This window comes from Pygoscelis adeliae, unplaced genomic scaffold (genome assembly GCF_000699105.1).
Source record: "Pygoscelis adeliae isolate BGI_AS28 unplaced genomic scaffold, ASM69910v1 Scaffold155, whole genome shotgun sequence".
NCBI lineage: Eukaryota > Metazoa > Chordata > Aves > Sphenisciformes > Spheniscidae > Pygoscelis > Pygoscelis adeliae.
The window spans coordinates 3,518,681-3,537,533 of NW_008824932.1; positions in this window are offsets into that span (position 1 = coordinate 3,518,681).

An 18,853-nucleotide genomic window follows, 5' to 3' on the forward strand; every position below is an offset into this window, starting at 1 on the left:
GCAGCTGAGCTGACACAGTGAAAACAGCACCCTGCTCTCACGTCAGCTACCCCGCGCGGCCTTTTTTCTCTCCCTGCTCTCCTGATCTTTTTCACGAGATTCAATATTGGTGATATTTCTTGTGCGTGGAAATAATGACTTCATGTATACCCCAAGTGTTGTGAGGTTAGCGATGCAGTTAACATGCACAGTTGCCGTCATTGTTCCCCCAATTATTGAAAATTGGCTGACGTTCACTATTTCCCTGTGCAATCGCGGGACCTGCGTGTTAAAGCACAGGCAGAGCTGAAAAATGAATGCTGGAGTTGTAACGCCACAGCTTGCTTGTTTAGGAATGGGTTTCTTTGGTTAAGGGTTTAAAATAGACGCTCTGAAGATTTGTTAGGACAGCTCATCCTCGCACACGTAGCCATTCGCTCCGTTACCTTCGATCCAGCATCTTTTCCCCCAGTACTCCAGTTTCCACGGGCTCCCCCGCCCTCCTCAGCACCATGGCTCTCTTTCTGTATATAATAGTAGAAGCAGAAGTAAAGTAGTAAAATAAAACCTCTTTCTTTATCTTTGTATACTTCTTGCCAAAATGATAAAAGGAGCAGGTTTGCTCTTGGCTCATCTCACTGGAGGGGGGTTCCCCTATGAACGGCCCCAGAAAAGCTCCAGTGGCCCTGGACCCCCCCCCAGAGGTTCAGGATTGCCAGTGGGGTCTCCTCACGCTGAACCTGTTGGGGTTTTTTTGTCCAATTCACACCAGTTTCCTTGTCTTCAGTCACAGATGTCCCCGAGGGTGGGTTAAGCTGCAGCCTGACTTTAACTTGCCTTTCACAGATGCTTTTCCCCCCCCCCCCCCCCTTTTTTTCCACTCTGCCTGTGGCTCAGCAGGACAGGGATCGGGCCGCCCCGACACCAGAGCCCTGCCCAACGTGGGGTGGGCTGGGGGCCCTGGGGCACCCCAACACCCCCTTCCACCCACCATGGGGGATGAATCTGTTGGGGATGAAGAAAACCATTACAGAAACAGGGCAGACACGTGTCATGGCCAGGCAGTTGCCTTCGCACAGTGTTTCCATGTGGTCTGCCGGCTGTTTCGTTTACATGCGTGGAGCGGCTGGCAGTTACTGAAAAACTCTCTCTTCATTGCGTCGATAGACTCTCAGAAGAAACCGTCAGGTGATAAAAGCCATAAAACGAGAATTACTGCCTCCGAGCAAGGGTAGCGAGCGGCGTGCAGCTCGAAGAGGGGCTGCGAGTGCCGCAGAGGGCTCGCAGCCCCCCCATGGGATATCTCTGAGAGGTTTTTTTTTGGGGGGGAGCCTGCCCCAGTGGTTTTTAGGGCCCACGGCAGTGTCCCAATGTCTCCACCCGAGGCTGTTTGCAACAGGGGAGCCCTGGGCCGGCGGTGGGGCCGGGGCCATGGCGAGGGACGGCGACGGAGGCCTCCCCGTGGGGCTGAGGGAAGGTCCCGCCAGGCCAGGCTGGGGTGGAGGGCGCCATGCGGGCCCACCAGCTGCCAGGCTCACAAGAAGAATAACAAACCCTGTGATTTTCTCCATAATTGCACCTCTCGGGTGCCGTTGCTCACAGCTTTATGCTTTTTCATACCCCCTGAGGCACGTTATTACTCCCCAGCAGCCACGGCACGGTACACTTAATTGCTTAATTACATATCCCCGGTCTGAGTAACGTCTCCGGTTGCTAGGCTTGTCAAGCCCTATTAACCGATAGCATTTGCCTTCCAGTTCTGAAAAGCCTGGTGAAAGATGCGCCGAGTTTATCCAATGAATATTTTATCATTGCTGCATCTTTAATACAAATAGCTCTGACATCTACTCGTCCTTTACAAAGCTCTTTTTTGAAGGATAAAAAGGAGCGCGGAGAACTTTGGTGAATGCTCCCTGTAATGGGGTTTTTTATTGCCTGGTGGCCGTGCCCACGGAGGCGGAGGAGGGACGTGGCCCGTCTGTGGTGGGGGTGGAGATCACAGCTGTGGTCTCAAGCACGGGGTAATCGAAAGCAATTCCTTCCCACAGACTGAGGTCTGCTTCAACTTTGCCTTGTTGATATTTGTGAAACCTCTAATTAGGTGCCCTTTCATTTTGCTTTGTGTCTGAGGATGATACCGTGTCGTCCTCTATTCTCAGGACTTCTAATATTTCTAGTGACTTATGAAAAGGGCAATTCTGTCCGGCATTTTGTGACCTTTAATTTGGGAGAACATTGTTCTTGAGGATGAATGTGGTGATTTTGTCTGCTGTGTTCCTCGCAATGATAATTTTGTGATGATGGCCGCGCTAGAAAACCAGACTACAGCTTTCTAAGTGTGGACTAAGGAAGCCCATAGTGAATTCCTTTCTAGCCAAGCTGTATAAAAAGAAAACCTTACCTTCTTAAGTTTACTCTTGTTCAATGCCTATTGTGAGGTACTGTTGTGGTTTAACTTCAGTCGGCAACTGAGCACCACAAAGCCGCTCGCTCACTCCCCCTGCTCCAGGCTGGGATGGGGGAGAGAATTGGAAGAGTAGAAGTGAGAAAAACTCGTGGGTTGAGATAAAAACAGTTCAATAATTGAAATAAAATAATAATAATAATGATGATGATGATGATGATGATATACAAAGCAAGTGATGCACAATGCAATTGCTCACCACCCGCCGACCGATGCCCAGCCAGTCCCCGAGCAGCGGCCCCCCCCGGCCCGCTTCCCCCAGCTTATTCCCATGGTATGGAATGTCCCTTTGGCCAGTTTGGCTGTGCCCCCTCCCGGCTTCTTGTGCCCCCCCAGACTTCTCAGTCGGTAGAGCATGGGAAGCTGAAAAGTCCTTGACTAGCGTAAGCACTGCTCAGCAACAACTAAAACATTGGTGTGTTATCAACATTATTCTCAAACTAAATCCAAACCACAGCACTGTACCAGCTACTAGGAAGAAAATTAACTCTATCCCAGCCAAAACCAGGACAGGTACCCCAGGCGAGCCAACCAACCTGCAAAATCAGAAGAAAAAATTCTGGTGAATAGTAAGTTTGTTGGGAAAATTATACTTAGGTCATCCTAAGTGAAACTATTTATGAATTCAGGTCAAATTCTCTAACTCGTTACTCCTGGGATTTTATTTTTTTCCGGGAGTGGATTTTTCTTGACAGTCATTTTTCCCTTTTACTTAACTCAGGGGTTAATGCATTTGCCCAGAAACTGGGAATCCCTCAGCCAGTTCCAGTCTGCACTTGGGTGGAGCTGGATAATCCAATCCCACTGAATTACCAGCGCTTTTGAGTATCTTAGGACGAAAGGGCAGTACACTCACAATTTCTCCCATTGGACCTGTGTCCCCACAATATAAAATAGTATTTCCTGAGCCAGAGAAAAAGAAATGACAAATACTCCCTAGCCCAGTGGTTAGCAAATACACAGAGGCAAGAATATATTGGATTTCAGTTCCTGCTCCGATGACTGCAACTCGTACAAAATTGTACAGTAACATCACGACACTGTAAGATTTGGTTATCCTATAGCCTGGCAGCCACAGTGCTCTCATATGAGATGTGGATTCCCTCGGGGCCCGGGTAGAAATCAGCCTGCATCCATTGCTTCTTGGATTTAGTCATGGAATTAAATACCTAATTCTCTCTTTTCTTTTGCTGTTTATAAGAAGCAAATGTTTTGTTGAAACAACTGTGTTTCAAGTCAAAGTCACGTTGTCTTTGCTTACTTCAGTGAGGAAACATCAACTTATTTAAATTTGTAAATCATCTTTTGACTAAAAGCAGTTACTCTCATGAATCTGTCAAGGTGGGGCCTCATTTGCTAGCTGCTAAAGGAAGGGATAAAGCAAGCAGCTCTTAACTCATAGAGCTTGCGGTCTAGGAGAGGAGATGTGGTAAACAGAGAGATGAGACAAAGTAAGCTGGTATGCAGTCTGGGTGACATGGGTCATGTAGGCAATGGACTATAGGCAGGTATTAGTCATTTGGCAACAGCGTCAATATTTAAAAACAACCTGAAGACAATAATTGGATCTCACTCACTGCTTCAATGTGCTTGTTAAAGGTGCTGCTAGCTACTACAAACTTTTCCAGTGCAAGCATAAGGGAAATATTCAGCTCATGAGACAGAAAGAACCATTTGACCTCTTTTCTTCTCAGTCTGTCCTGTGTATAGAAGAAAAGGTGGGGCTAGGCTGACATTTATTTTTCCGAGAAGAAACCAGCCTGTCTTTAAATTGTTCTTCGGGTTTTTCCATCTGATTTTATAAATGACATGTTATTTTACTGCACCCTTAACTGGAAACAGACCTAAGAGTTTTGATGAGAATATGTCGTGTCTTTTTCTTAGTAGCTGCTAGTAGTGGGGAAGGTGCAGTGGACAGAGTGCCGGGGAAAAATCCCGTGAAACACCAACTGTTAAACTAAGGCTTTTGGATGAGTTAGGAAAGAGAGATTGCTCACAATGGTCTCTGCAGTTTTGGTCATTTCCTTATAGATCTGTTTTTATGGGGAAAAATAAAATGCCTTGCAAAGTCAGGAAGGATGAAAATACTGGGCATAACCTACAAGAAGGTTTAAATTTCAGATGCACCTCTGTAGGTGTCTCTAGTTAGTTAATGGGGCCAGCTAACCGTGCTGCAGCAACATCTCAAAGTGTTAGTACTTTTCTGCCCTGTCCAATCCGATCCACGCAGCAAACAGCTGAAGAGTTGCCCCATGAGAGGTATAGTAGAGACTGAATGGAAACTTCACAAGCAGATTTTAAGAGGACTGTTGCATCCCTGCAGGGTCTGCCTGCACACTCTCATACTGGGAAGAAGAGGCAGAATGGCCCAGAGCATGGTGGCAAAGCAAACGGGACACTATATGGTGGGTTTATATAACCCGCCCCATACGCAGAGTATATCTCTGCATCCCTTTATGAAGGACAAAGACACTCAATCTCACCATGGGGTAGAAAGGAAGACACTGGTCTGAGCTTCCAGATCTGGAAAGAAGATTGGGCACCTGTGACCTGTGAGGAGGTGGACCCCATGGCTGTGAATCGGCGATGGGGCATAACGCAAAGCAGAAGTGTGAGAGAAGTAGTTAGGAAATCTGCTCTCATTTTACAACATGTTGCTTCATTTTGAGGCCTCCTATACAAGTGCTGAGCCCTTCTAGCTTGATGAAGCTGTAGTGACCGGGACAAAAAGGGGTCTTCTCGGTTTGGACATCTTGGGTTGAGACTTTGAAACATCTCAGTCTTTCATCAAAGTCAAGTCTGATCACTAGAGAAGCCGGGAAGTTGAACCAGAGCCAACAGAAGTAGACTTCAGTTTAAACAAACAGCCCCTGCTCTGTCCCTGATAGTTAACCAGAAGCAGAGGTCATCTGCATGTGTCAGGGGCAGAACCATCTTACCCCCACAGCGTACAGTAACAGGTCTGTGTCTGACAAACAGTTCACTGAGATACTAAGACGGTCCAGAGCTCATCAGTTTGGATATTTTGCATACGAATGTCTTCAAGGAAACTATTACACAGTTTTAGCCTCAGTGGAAGTAGCAGGTGCCTAATCATTCCCCGCGTGCACACGGGTGTCTGCCCAAATTTTGCATAGTAATTGATATCTACTATTTGCTACCTCAGATTTGTTGCAGGTTAATGCCCAGCCATTGAACTCGAATTCCTGTGTACGGTAGGATGTGCTAATGTTTGAAGGGAAACGTGTAAAATTCTGGCTTTGCATCTGTAAGTGAACAGGCGGCTTCCTTTAGTTGCTGGTTGACCGAGAGAATGCAGGGGCCAGCATACTCAGCAGTTCCAGGACTTCTCTGTAAACAAATATAGGCAAGAGAAAAGCAGCAGCTTGCACTGGAGGTATTCTCATAAATTCAGTGAGTAAACGCACAGGGTTTGCCTTACGAGCTGCCAGACCACTGACAGTACCCGATCCTATGGCACCACAGAAGTGAAGAAGTTCACTAAATGCATGTCCCTGCTAGCACTGTGTAGTTAGTATTCCTGTCTGATTAAAAGTACCAACCCCATTGGACGAGTGATTTACAGGTGCATCGCAAAGATTGCGCAGGAATTTTTTTTAATTTTTTTTTTTATTTTTTAAATTCAAGAGAAACCTAGAATAACGAGCTAGTCAAAGGGCAATTTTAACGGGATCTGTCTCAACAGAAGAGTTTAACTAAGGCATACGGCTCAGAGACAATATCAACAGGTGAGATCCTTTCCTTTTTGTCTTCCAGAGGCCACAGTTGCTTTTCTCCTTCCAGGGCCTCAGGGCACTAGTCACCCTTAATCCCCCCAACCAGCCTCCCTGGGGGGCCTTCCCCCTCTCCCCCCAGCCCAGGACCCCCCCAGTGCAGCCCCGGCTGGGACCACCACCAGTCCCTGCACAGCTCTAGGCCAGGCTGTGGGTGCTGGGCTCAGGGCCTGGGACAGCCCGGGCCGACTGTGGGGGCTTGTCCCTGTGGTGTGCTCGGGGACTGATGGCCCCGACCAAAGCTGTAGGGGAGCTCCTGGGCCACGGACACAGGTGTGGGTGAGGCCCCAGGTAAGGCTGGTCACAGCAATTAAGGCTTATTAGCACCCCCAGGGCTTTGAGATCTTCTCCCACAGCTCTCCTGTTTGCTCTCAGAAGATGGAAGGGAGGAAGGCGTTACTTTAAGCGCTGCTTCTGTGGCTGGAATGTGTGGTTTTGGTTCTTTCTTGTATCCTGCATTTGCAAATATTTTTTTGTCTTATGTGGACTGGAATATCCTGTTGCAGTAAGAAAGCAGCCAGGTTCTTCCAGTGGATGAATTTGTAAGCGTGGTGAGGTAGATATCCTACCTATCTTAGCAGGTAATAAACCATCTCTGTGGGACAAGAGCTTTGCCGATTCCCAGTCCTGCTCAGCTTTAGGGACGTTTGTCTGTAGATGCCTGTGACACATCAGGAAAACGTGCCTTCCACCTCGTGGGCTGCTCAGAGGGGGTGGAAGGGGTCACTCTGGTAGCTTGTTTAGGATGGGTCAAGCCTAGGAGATCATGGAACTTGGATTCTGCTCCTGGTTTGTCTGGGGCGGCTGGGAAGTTTCTAGTATTTTGCAGGGCAATGTGTTCTTTGTGCTGCGAACCCGTGGTTTGAAAACTGTGATATGACTCACCGCAGTCAAATGTTGCGTTCAGTCGTCCGTCCCACATATTTGCTGGGTGACCTACGGACCAGTGCGTGGGCGTGTTGTGTGGTGTGTATCCCCAGCCGTGCCCAGTTCACAGAGGATGTGTGCATATGGGACGCATTTGCTTGAGAGCCTGGTGTTTTAGCAGGAAGAGCTCATGCTTTTGAGCTTTGTGGGTCACTGCTTCAATCCTTGATTTGGCCAAAACGTCCCGTGGTGGTGCACTCAAAGCTCTGAGGTTTGCTTCAGTTGAGTAGTAAAGTGCAGGGCAAGAGGGAGCAGGAGGCAGACTTGCAGATACCACAAGACAGGCATAGTAACCCCTGTTGCCACAACTTCGCTAGGTTAAGGCCAGTCTCCAGGAATGTAAGATGAACTTTAGTTGGGGTGGGGTTTTTTTGGTGCTTTTTTTGTTGGTTGGGTTTTTTTTCCAGAAAGCTGTCAAGACATGCAAACTCACTGATAGGAGTTCCTGTTCACTGACAGTCCCTGTTATCATCCCTAAACCTGAACAGAGGCTTTGTGGATAAATATTTCACTAGTCTTGAAATGTTCTAAGCAGAAAAGGCAGCAAAAGGTGTTACAGTCTTTCAGATTCTTCAGTAAATTTGGCTTATATGTGTTGGTCTGTATGTGCATGTGTGTGCACTTGTCTATATGTATGTATGGTCGTATGGGGCAAGAATAAAACCTCTGTTTGATAGCAGGGAAGGCTGCATCAAATAGCTGAAGGGTGATCCAAAAACCAGGGTGGCAAGTGAAGTACGCTGCTTTGTTCTGATATTTCATATGGAATATCGGTGTTTGTGAGAATGCGCACTCTGTCCCAGAACTACCATTTTTTGAGTCTCTAGTACGTACTGCCTTTGGGAGGCATTGGAAGTAAAAGTCTTCTGGAGCACAATGAGCAGAGGCACCGAGACATGGCAGACTGAAGGTGGAAAGAACGCATAGCTTTATTTTCAAGTATCTGTTCCGTGGAAGCTGCGGGGCACATTAACGGGTCCTTCGCGTTGCTTGCTGTCTCAGGGCAGCAGCTGCCACCTGGAACTGGAGGGAGAAATTGCAAAGAACAGTCATCAGCAGTGGATTGGCCTTTGGGCACTCTTTTTATAAAAGATATATGAAAAGTTCCCTGGAAAAAACTGCCAAAGCATAATTATTACCTGGGGATCTGCCCGTGAAAAGCAATGCACAGGCAGAGACCAGGTCTCGGGAACTATTGAATTACTGGCAAAAGAGGCTCGAGGAAATGGGGAAATTCACTAAAAATTTCCCAAAGCTATTTTTCATCATAAGTTATGAAAATGGCAAATTCTGCTCAAAGTTCATATTGTCTTGCTTTTTATTTGTTGTTCGTGTTGCCATAGCGCTAGAGCAGTATGTGGAGGTAAAAGCAACGCGCTGTACTGCCCTTGCTGAGGCAGGCAAGCGGAGTCCCACCGCGTTCCCCCGGCGTCCCTGCAGACAGGAGAGCTGTGGCTTCACGCAGGTATAAGCTGGCATCGAGGTGTGCTAGGGATGATTTAGTAAAATTGGCTGCTGCTCTTGTAACCTCCCTGTTCCCATGTCCCTTTCACTGTCTAATGGCAGCACAGCCCTGGCTGGCATTTTGTCCCTGTCTGGAGTAGGAGCTGCCACCAAGACTCTGCAGTCTGGGAAACTATTGCTCCTCACAGAGGCCAGGTGCTACGCGGGTCCTGGTGCTCCTACTGACTTGTATTCATGGTTTTCCTCTTGTTTTCAGGCACCGTGTAGTTTCTGGGAACCGTAATCACAGCTGAAATCCCAGCTTGCTAGAGGCACGTTCCCTGTTTTTATTCTTGTAATCAGATTTTTATTAAAGTTTGAAGTTATTAAACTGAACGCTGTGGTCTCTGGCTGAGAAAGATGCTGAACAACAAATATCGGGATGCTGAGGGACTATTTTGGGCAAGTATTGTTCTCTGTGCTTCTCTTGCTTTTATTCTCTTCCTTACGCATCCATTATAGGGTATTCTTGGTGATACTGTGCTAGATAGCTCTTTTGGTCTATCAAGTAATAGCCGTTTTTATCTTCTTAAGCTTTACAGACATACCTTATCTGGGGGGGGGGGGAAACTACTTACACAGAAAAAGCTTATTAAAATATTTACAATAATGGACCAAGATATTGTGTTACTGATGTTGTAAGCTGCCAAAATTTCTTGGATACTCACGTTAGGGTATTACACTTAGGCTCTGAAGGGACTGCTCTCCGCTAGTGCAGTTTGCATCCTTCTATTCTGCAAAAGTAGAAGGAAACTTGTATTCTTCACGTTGTACTGCTAGGCTGAGCAGAACTTGGTGGCTGAAATTCTTGAGCTGATACGCATGGAAACACAGAATGACAACCTTTTGAGTCACGCTCAAAAAGGCTGAAGGTTCAGCACATGTGAGGCAGTAAAATTGTATCTCCATGAGAAGAAAGTAGCTCGTGCAAGCACTGCTGTGCACGAGCCAGAGATCTGCAAGCTGTTACTGGCTTTGCAAATGAGCGCTTATGTGAGTAAACCATGACTTTCAAACAGTTTGAGCTTTTGCAGGTATACAGAAATGCAGATGCAACAATAAACAGGTCATGGGGGGAAAAAAAGCTGGTCACATTTGTAGCGAAAGCAGGTAGGCTGTGACACTGCTAGAGTTTAGCCCACTGGTAGGCCAGTGGATAAAGGATTTTTAAATAAAGAGCTTTAGAAGTGGGAAGAGTACTGTCTGAATTAAGAACTGATTTTTAGCTTGTCTATATTATGAAGATTGCCTAAACTGTTATGTTCCTTTTTAGTCACTTGTTTCCAAAAAGGGATGCGCTTGTGATGTGCCACCTTCAAAAATAGAAGTCAGTTCCCAGAGATGCAAGTCATAAGGAGTAGCTGAAGCTTATTGCCCTCAGCACGATTGAAATCATTGTTTAAAAGTGAAGAAGGAGGATTGTTTGGGTTTGTGTATCACATGTGCATGTAAATAAAGGACCTAGATATCTATCTTTGCTATAAAAGGACCCCATATCACTACAGTAAAAACCTTCAGGTCTGCTTAAGGACAGAATTTAAAAAGCTCTGCCTCCACAAAGGCTCTGAAATTGCTGGTCAGGTTATTTTTAGAAGATCTTGGCTTGCTCAGACTACCATAGCAATGAGGACTGCTAAAATCTGCCCTCTGTCACAACTTTCGTGTCGTCTGGGTCTGTTTGCCAAGTGCTTGGTGTGTCCTAGCACCACTGCAAGCCGTGGCATGCTGAGAGAGGTTCTGTGTGGTCCTCTGGGAAGGCTCTCAGGTGAGCAAAGGGGCTGAATTTAGGTGGCCATGACCTCTCCAAGCTCTGGATACCTCCAAACAGTTTATTGTTCTGTGGGTATAAACGGTGCCAAACAAGCAGGATGCACTGACTGTGCACTGTGTAAGCACAAGGCAGAATTGGGAAAGGGCTACTCAAAGTGGTATTCACTAATAGTAACTTAAGGCTTATGCTATAGGTCCCTGGTGTACTTGTTTAGTACTTCTAAATCTGCCCCAAAGCCAGTGTTTGTGAAATTGCTCTGGTGATGTGCAGCAGTCCTGAAGAATTCAATTTACTGGGCCCGACGAGAGTGGCTCTGATTATTACATGCATCTGACAAACACCAGGTTTCCCTGCTCTTGTGGGATGGGGTCACTGCGTGTGAGTAGCAAAGCAGGCTCTTCAGACATCCAGTGCTCGTGGAGAGCAATCAGAGGTTCACTGCACGCACAGTGAAAAGGACCCTTCTGACTTGTCAGGTATGTGACTGTGGATGTCAGGGCCCCGTGCCCTCTTAAGATGTCTCTAGTATTCTCTCTAAAAAAAGGTGGTATTGAGAGCCCAGATCTATGAAATGTAAGGATGATGTTGAGAGTGCAACTCTTTTTTGGTTTCCTGGTGCTCTGTTTTCTCCAATTATAGGGAACACTAACATGCATTTTCCGCAGTCCTATCAGGTCTTAAAAATGTAGTTCTAATCTTAAAATTCTCGTTCAGTCCCAAAGCACTCTAAATTTGAATTCCAGTCTGTTAAAGCTCCTTACGCTTCTATCATTTCTTCTCTGACTATGCAAAATCCTGCAGTTCATTTTATTCTTCATAATGGCCCACACGGCCTGATTGTGCAGTCACATGGTAGACTATGTATATAGAGACTTTATATCCTGCTAACCTGTGTGATATGATTTGTGTGTCCTGACACAAAGCTGCACTTCTGGTGTATTTTATGGCTATAATTTAAAGATTCTTGTAACGTATGCCTATCTGACTTTTTTTTAGCTGAGCAGAAAGTCTGAGCAAAAATAATGAAAAAAACCCCCGCTAACCTTATCTTTCAGGGTGGAAAAGAAGAGTGTGTTAATAGGTGCAGAGACACTGCTGCCTTATGTCATTGGCTTTTAGGATTGCTAGTTCCTGCTTCCTTTTAAAATTGAACTGTCTCTGCAAATATGTTTTTCATTCTTCATTCTATTGCATTATGACTCAGAGACTCGATTAAATGTCTAAAGAAAACCTATAGATCACCTAAGTCAATCAAGACTGGATTGTAGGTATTTAAATGCCTAACCTATAAAGAATTCAAGAGGAATTAAGCACGCTAAGGTATTTGAAGGTCTGAGACTTTGCTAATGAAAGGAGCTGGATGATGCTTTTTTATCTCCAGGTTGGAATAGAAAGGTTTTCTGAGCTTTCCCTCACTCGCTCAGTTCCTGCCCTGACTGCTGATTTCCCAAGGGGGGGATAGAGAAGTGCGTTGTGCATGCCAGGGGAATGCACACTGCTGATACAATGGCCTGATCATCCGTTCACTGCCAGCTAGTCCCTGTAGAGCCGTAAGATGGCAGCTCTTCAGGTTGTCGTAATGCTCGTAGAGTCAAACTTGAGCCTTCTGCTCGCCAGGCCTGGTACATGAGCGCAACGAGAAGGAGTAAGTCTGGTTGGTTTGTCGCACTCTGTACTCCCTGCTTGGTCTCTTTTACAGCCCCTCTGATAGAGGAGATGGATTCTGTTTGGGGGTGGGATGTTGGTTAGTGTTGAGCTGCTGTAGCTTTAGCTCTGGGTTTTGTGAACCCTTATATGAAGCAATTCATCTGGGGCTCTGGGTTTTAGAAACCCACCAGGAAAGACAATGAGAGTGTATGGACTAGGGGAGGAGATGGTGCTTTTTAAGCAGCAGCAATTTAGAAGAAGCTGCATCAGGCTGAGGATGGTAAATACCTTTGGCATATGTACGTGCCTGATAGGATGGGATATTCAGTGATATTCATGTTTAAAAGATACTTTTTCTTCTCGTGAACTGTCTGCCTCCCTTTCCCTTGGAGCTCTCCGTGTTCACTGTCTGAATTGATGATGTGGGTAAGATCAAATTCAACCTGACAAAATAAGTCAGAGGATGTGAAATTCTCCCTTTTCCCAGCCTCCCCTGTGGGCAAACAAATGCCATTTCACCTTAGTGAAAAGTTATTTTGCTAAGGATTGAGACTTTTAGATTTAGTGAAACTACGCAGTTTTCTGCATGTGGAGATAGTTCTGGGGTTTGTGTTAGGGTGTTTTTGGGTTTTTCGCTTTTCTTGCATAGATCTACTTGTGATCCTTAAGGTGATATATTAAGAAGGGATTATTCAGTGCTGGCAACTCATTCTTTCCTGCCCTTCCTGGCAGTCACCTTCCTCTGAAGACTAGGCATCGCTGGCCATGGGATGAGGCAGAGCGGCAGTGCTTGAAAGTGGTTTTGCTTCAGGCAGGGATACTATGACATTTGGAGAACAAATATGTAGGTTAAGGGATAAACCCCACTGCTCTTTTTGCTTCTAGATATTTAACTATTACCTGTTAGCTAGGTTGCCCTCATTAGTTTTTTTTTTTTCTTAGTCTCATACAAAGACAGAGCTAAGGGCCATACCTGTTGATGAGGAGCGTGATAGCTACCAGAGTAAGTAACTACAACATCAGTTTCAGCAATGGACTAAAACATCAGTTAAAAGGCAGCAACAACGCTAAACTGGAGTGTTCAACTAGAGGATCTGTTGGGAAAACAGGGGCTCTAGCAGGAACCGTTCCATTAATTAAAACTCTGCAATAAGCATGGCCATTGCTCTGCTTGCGCTGGTTCTTTCTGTCCAAACCCCATGACTAAGCAAAAGAAACAATCTTGAGATATGTTTGTAAGCAGAAGGAACTGAAATGAAAAATAGAGGGAGGTGGAAAGAATGGGGTGTCAGGAAAAGAAAGATGCCCGTGGGAACAGAGCTCAATTTTTTTTTTCTTGTCTGAAACACCCCTCATTACATAACCTTAAGAAACTTTGCTTTCGTATTAAAAGGCATTTATATTCCAACATAAACTTAGACCTGAAAACGTGTGATCTTTGGCTTTGCTATGTTGTTTTGGGTAACACACCCTTTAAGCGTAGCAATCTTTTAAAACCAACCAAACAAAAAACCCCCTCTATGACAAACCAGTTTGCTTACCTTTGGAGAGGTATTGCATCCAATCTTGATGTTCTGTACTTTCCCTAGCCGCAAGTAATGTGATCCTAGTAGGTATTGCTTATAGCTAAATGTAATGTTTAGTCTTCATACTCTTATAGTACGTAGGACTAGCAAAAAGTTTTGCCATTCAGCTTGAAAATTTCCTCTGGTGAGTTATAAATGGTGTCGGCATTAATATTTGCGTGGGTGAAGGGAAAGATCTTTGACTCTCTCCGAATTTGGCATTTACACGTCTAAGGTTAATGCTGTCTCTTAATTGCATGACACATCACGATGGCTCCAAGCCCTCTCTGCGTATCCTTTCCTGTGGGACAATCTCCGCTCTTTCTTGTGCGTGTGCTGGTGTGACTTGGTCTAACTGACTCGAACTGTTTCTCGCAAAGGTTTTGCGGTGCTTTCAACTTGAGATGTCGGTGCAAGTTTTTGGAACAACTCCATAAAAATGAGTGGTAACAAACTGTCAAGGCCAAATGGTATAACCCAGGTGTTTTGAAGGAATTCAAGTATGAAATTACTGAGCTGTTAACTGTGGTGCATAATATATGGCTTAAATTAGCCTTGGTGCCAAAGGAATAGCAGAGAGCAAATGGATCCCAGTTCTTAAGGGGACCTGGGAAGGTTAAGTTGGGTAAGGATGACTTTCTATATTAGGCAATTATAATAAATAATAGAATTAGCAGACATATGGATACGCTGAAGAGGAGATGTTCACACAGCATTTACACAAAGAAGCCATCGTGCCTCACATCTATCATATTTTTGTAAGGTCCCAATAATTAAGTGACTAGGCCTCGGTCTGACTTACGTTAGAGTACTAGAACTTGTTAAAAAAAATAAAACCCAAAGCAAACAAGCAAAAAGCCCCAAAACACACACTCAAAGTTCCTCACTGAGATTGAGTTGGGAGTAAAGCATTAGTTTTTCACAGTGGAGTGGTTGGCAGTAATAAAAAAGGCAAAAAAAAAAAAAAAATTAGGGAAAATACTAGGAAAATAAAAGAGAAAGCATCATCGTGCCACTAACTTCATAGTTTGTTCTTGTCTCGCTTAGTCAGTGTGGTTTTGGTCCTCTCACAGCGTTCAGAATTTTATGTGAAGATGTAGGAAGTAGTGACATGCGATTCTTAAACTCGGAAGATACGATGTGAGCTAGAGGGTGGGAAAGGCAGATCATAGCAGTTTATAAAATTGGAGGAGGTATGGAAAAGGTGACTAGTGAAGGCATATTCAATATTTCTCATGACATGAGGACTATAAGTACATAATGAAATAATCAGCTGACAAGTTTAAAACAAACAAAAAACCCCTTACTTTTTCCATAGAAACACAATTAAACGATGGCATGCCTTGCCACAGGATGTTTTGAAGGCCAAATGATTCAAACCATGATTACACAAATCAATGGCAGAAGAAAATCCGTGAAGGGCTCCCAAACAGTAGATACAGTCTCTGGTTGAGGAAGTTCAGAGCTGGGAGGATACACTAGGGAAATATTATTGTATACTTGCGCTACTTTCTCTAGGCATCCCAGTTGCTGCGAGGGAAAATCGGCAGATTAGATGGGTCTTTGACCTGACCCTGTACGTGCAGTGTTGCTGGGGAATCTCCCTGGTATATTCCAAGGAAGCCTCTGTGGTCCTCCAGAGTTCTGCCCTGTGAAAATCTGGCTCCCGTGGACGTATGTAAAGGCAAGAGAGTAAACGCAATTTTCTTATTTCCTGCAAGAGATTTTCAGCGTCCTCTGCCAGGTCTCCTCACACATCAGGACAAAAGAAGGCAGCTCATCTCACCTCTTGGTTTCTTAATACAATGTGATAAAACACATTGGTGTTCCACACTGGTGGAGTTTCCCTTAGTCCAGTAGCTGCACAGCCAACCTGTTTGCTTCTCAGTCTGCTCCTGCAGCATGTCTGATTGCTTCAGTAATGTACCCTTTTAAGAGAGGTTATGCTGCCAGCAGATTTTTCAATTTATTTATCCCCAAATTATAGATTTGCTGAGATATATATCTTAGGAGTGAGGCCCAGCACAATAAACATGGCAAAAGTTTATTATCTGTCTTAATAATAAAGTCAAACTATTAACTGAAGGGTACGCAAGCTATTTCAGTTGGTTATGATGCTGCTGTTTTGTCCAGCATAATTTAAAAGGGGTATTTTTGTGGGCAGTTGAGTGTGTGGGGGGTTGTTTTGGTTTTTCTTGTTTGTTTTTTTAAACGGGGGAATTCAATTCCCATGTGTTTCAGAAACAGCTGAAAGGAGTTTTCTCAGACTTTCCCGAAAAAGTTCTGCCTCAATATCCAAAAATGGAAAATTTCAGCAAAAAGGGTTGTTTGAGCAAAGTTAAGCATGGGTGAACACAGGGATTTTGCAATCTTCATATAGTAATGGTGTTTTTATAGATACGATAACAGTGTGTAGCACAGCGGGGACTTCTGAGAGCCTGTTACTTCTGATGTTTTCATGCGCACTAGTGATAGTTATGCAGATTCGTTGAGGCAGGTGACTAATTAGACTGCTTTTTGTCCCTGACTTTTGAGGAGATTAGCTTTTATTTCCTATGTGCTATTCCTAAAAAGCCCTAATAATATTCAAATATCCCAGCTTCAAACTAAAAGAATCCAAGCTGCGCAGTTGGATACCATATGGAAAATGTTTAAGTTGGTAGCTTAAAATTCATCTGTGCTGTGGTTAGAAACTCGGCGAACAGCTGTGGAAATCAAAACCAGATGAGTAATTGGATCTGCTATCTTTGGGAACAGAATCCAATACAAGGTTTTAATTTACTATGCATTTGGATGCTCAGCGTGGTGTTGATGGGAATGCAGCTAAGACAACGAGCAGGAGTTTTGATGAGCGTGGTAGTTGTGCCGCCTTCCCAGGCTGGTGGCGTCCCTCCCAGGTAGTCTTCGGTACGTTGGTCGGAGTCGGGCTGAGGAAATCCATACTACCGCTGTTCTTCCTGAAGTTCCCCTGGGCAAACACCCCAAATTTCCAAAAAATATTAGCCGACAGGAAGAGAATATCTTTTTGATTGTTTGTGCGTGGGCTAGCTCAGTACGTGACCGTGCCTTCAGATGGCAGCTTTCGGGCGCTGTTGCCTGGAAGCTGTGGTGTTCTTCCTGCAAAGGGCAAATTCTGTGCTTGGGGTCTTGAGCTGGAATGGGCACGCGAAGCCGCAGGTGCTGTGCCCGCCTCTTGGGTGGGAGGCCGTGGAAACTCTGGGCAGCTATAAACTAGGGAAGCCTGCCTGTATCACCCACCGCAGAAATCAACCGACTTAGCACTGAAAGGCTCTGCTTGCCCGTTTCCAACTGAAATTATAAATATCACGGGTTTGGAGCTTAAGGGGAAATGAATCAAGCAGAGCAGGGTTTTCTTTTGGAAGCAAAACCAACTTTAAACGTGTTTACTTCGTATAGGTTTTGTTTATACAGCATCTCTAAGAGATATTTCTTCACTGGTTGTTTGACAGGGTTTTGTAAAGAATGATGCTTATTTAAGAAGATATCTAAATTGCAGGTTGTTTTCCCTAGTGAGGTGTATTTATGCATGAAACTTCTGCTGTACCCTGAGACGCGGTCTGCAGACATTTTCCCCCAAAGCGCACAGACAGCCTTGCCTTCCTTGTGCCTGTCGTCCTAGCTGTACGCTTGACGGTAAGGGGAAAAGATATTGGTTTCCTTTGTTTGCCAGGCACTCCCATTTCATATTTGTGTGTCTTAAACTCAAGAGCTGCAGCCCCTGGCTTATTGCTGCTGCTGCTTCGTAGCCCTCCCTCCTGCATTTGGCTAGATGAAAGGGGGAGCGAGCACCTCTCCAAAGGATGCGAGAGGCGACTGATCTGTGATCCCGCTTTGCCGGTAGGTAAGCATGGTGGTGCAAGAGAGCTGGCTGTAATTGCATTTGGGCAGCAGGTAAACACAACTGTGCAAAAGAGCTGGCAAAAGGCCATGTTTAGTCCTCCAGATCTAGGGATTGCATGAAAGGTGAACAAAAGTTTCCCAGCAAAAAAAGCTTCTCGTCGTGTGTTACTCCCTCCCCATCCATCTCGTGCACTGTCACACCAGACCCTTGATGAGATGCCTGAACACACAGGCTCATGGTTCAAATCTGTTCTGACTTCTGTATCCCAATCATCATGGCTTTGAGTGCTCTGAGGTGTACTTTAGCAATACGATTCGTATTTGCCATCTCTGTTGCTCTTGGTTTTGGTATGCAGAGGGAGAGAGCTAAGCTGGGTGTGTTCTTAGTTACTGTACCTCTGTTACAGTAATATTTGCAGATTAAATAAAAATGCAGTCTCCTTAGCAGATATTTCTGTTAATAGGAGTCACTTGAGAAGCTCCGCTGTATTTTGACTCTCTATTGGTGGTGTGGAAAAGTGATGCTTTAGAGAACTTCATTTGAAGAGGGACAGTCACGGGGAGAGTTGCTGCACCCATGCTGTGGCTTGGACCCGGCTGAGCTGGGGGCTTTTGGAGAGACTTGGGAGAAGAAAGGAGTTGGCTCCAGGCACTTGAGGTTTTGCACCAATTTCTGAGTGCTTCTGGCTCCAGTGTGAGAGAGCTCACGGGGCAGGAATGAAGCTGTAATCATCTCTGAGGACCATAATAAACCCGATTTTTCTCAGCTAGGTTTGGTGGTGGTCAAACAGCTGTCTTGGGGCTGGGAAGAGATGCATGGATTGGTACTTCTCTAAGTGGGGGTTTGGTGGGGCTGGGCTGTGCCGTGGCTCAGGGATAGTTGCTTGTTGACAGCTAGAAAGCCTGCTGCCAAGTTATTTGAGGAAAGCGCAAGCTATCTGTGTATCTGTTGTACTACTGCGGTTTTCCAAAATTAAGGCTGTGTTCCCTTTCCCCTATTTAAGATTTTCTTGTTTGTTCCTCGTCCAAAGATGCTTATGAATTAGAAATACTGAGCTCGTTCAGGGAAATAGAGCTTTTGTGGACGGTGCTTTTGTGATTTCCAAGATTTTTTTGGCTGGTATCTTGCACTGCTTTGTTTATTTACACCAAAGTGCTCCAGGAGTTCGTTTGTTTGGACATGGTGGCAACTGCTACCACAGAGATGGTGGTAACTGCTTTTGGCTCTGTGCTGTATGAGTTGCAGTTTGTATATAAAAGATGGTAACCTTTGATGAAACGCTCAGTTTCTGACACTGCTTAGGACCTCTCAGAAAATGTCTTTTTATATATAAAGACAACT